Raw genomic sequence first — 1,967 nt, forward strand, 5'->3', positions numbered from 1 at the left:
AGACGAGTTTACTAATTTCCTGAAAAATGAATATCACTAAACCAGCAAAATATTCCCTGCCCTGATTAAACACACAGCAAGGGGATGTGTCGAACATATAGCAAGAAACCCGCGATTTTATTTTTACACGGATGGAATACCGTGCTCAATATTAACATTAACAGTGAGCGCTTTACCCCGTGGTGCGGGACCCCTGAAAATCAGAAAATCATAATCACACCCAGCAGAATTGGGGATTGTTCGTATTTTACAGGACAGACTGAGGCCACTCGGCCCGTCGGGCTTGGATAGTAAATTCTGTTCACATTCTCCGCTCGGTGTTGTTCTCCGTGTACATTTTTAGTTTACCGATTTGTCTTTTGTTTCATTTCCCTTCACTCTGTTTTGCAGACTGAGTGTGAAAGCGATTCGCATTGGAGGCGAAACATTTTGATCAAAGATTTGAACATTGTTTATTCTGATTGTAGGTTTCTCGGAGACCCAGCGGGAGTTCAGTTGTCAGTTTCCGGATCAGTCGGAAACAGTGGAGCCAACTTGCTGCAAGAGAAAAAACAATAAATGAACAACATCAACAAAGTGAAAGGAAGAGAAAGATACAAGCAGAATCTTAACCATCCCTGCCCAGCGTTTAAGATCATTTGGTGAAGCAGATTGTCATCGGCCGCGTGGCCTAATGGATAAGGCGTCTGACTTCGGTGTTCAGTTCAGTTGTTATCAGAAGATTGCAGGTTCGAGTCCTGCCGCGGTCGTTTTACTCGCTGGGTGAAAATTTGTCCGACGTGCGCCCGAACTGTTTTGCACCCGACCGTTTCGAACAGTCGGATGAAACAGAAATCCCGAAATTACTTTGCTTTCAGAAATTGACTCCACATTTTCATCATTGTCGGTCTGGGTGCACGGGCAGGACATAGTGTCAAAGTGAATGTTTGGATTCAGAAATGGTCGGCGAATCCATTGCGCTCTTTCGGTATGGGTCCGAATCCCATCCGTGTCGTTATTGTATTGAACTTTCGTTACGGCCCTACGTAAGTTTTGTACAATCAAAATGGGCTTGAAAGCTATTAATACCAATCCGACACCGGTGTTTTAATCTGTATCCCTGGATTGTTTATATTTTGTTGAAATGGAGAGGGACAACTTGTCTTATCAACCATGATGTGGAGATGCCGGTGATGGACTGGAGTGGACCAATGTAAGGAATCTTACAACACCAGATTATAGTCCAACAGTTTTAGTTTCAAATAAAAATGTTGGACTATAACCAGGTGTTGTAAGATTCCTTACATCTGTCTTATCAAGTAAGACTTTCTAAAATTTAAATGCTCTGAAGCTGCATTGCCGTTTGTGTGAGAATAGATACACCAGGTAGACTGGCGCTGATACACATTTCCTAATATAAAACGCACACACATTAAACTATTGTGCAGAATTTGTAGGAGGTCACCCACAGGAGGAGGTCAGGGCCTGGTGCACCACAGACATTACTCACCAACATTTTGTGGGAAGAGATGAGAAATGTAATAGGATAAGACCAGATAGTCTGGAGAGAGTGTGGGAATACAACAGGATGAATAGAGCTCGATATCAGATGTACTGACAGGGGATAAGGAAGAGAAGATCATGACTGATGCCCATGGTTTCCCATGCAGAGACCGATGAACAAAAGATAGATGTTATTGCGCAGACGTATTGAGGGAGAAGGCGCAACAAAGTGGGTTGGCAAATGTATCATTACCATAACGTTAGGAAATAATTATAGTCAGGTGGTCGCCGTGGCTCAGTGGTTAAAACACTTATCTTATTAAACCGAGTATCATAGATTCAAATCCCAGCGGTACCTTTCGCAAAGTATTCCTCAGTAACATCTGGGGACTTGTGTCAAAAATTCAGGCAGAGTTGTCCCACAGACTGGTCAAGTAATAGCCTGACATAAACATGCTCACAGAATCATAGCTTTCAGCCAATGT

General features: G+C 42.9%; 1 non-coding gene across 1 annotated transcript; it reads left to right on the forward strand.

Moving 5' to 3' along the window:
• The first annotated feature begins 659 nt into the window (after positions 1-659).
• trnar-ucg (transfer RNA arginine (anticodon UCG)) lies at positions 660-749 on the forward strand. The gene is given in 2 exon segments: positions 660-696; positions 714-749. It is a non-coding gene; the product is annotated as a tRNA-Arg (tRNA).
• Positions 750-1,967: the final 1,218 nt, after the last annotated feature.

The sequence above is a fragment of the Heptranchias perlo genome, chromosome X (genome assembly GCF_035084215.1).
Source record: "Heptranchias perlo isolate sHepPer1 chromosome X, sHepPer1.hap1, whole genome shotgun sequence".
NCBI lineage: Eukaryota > Metazoa > Chordata > Chondrichthyes > Hexanchiformes > Hexanchidae > Heptranchias > Heptranchias perlo.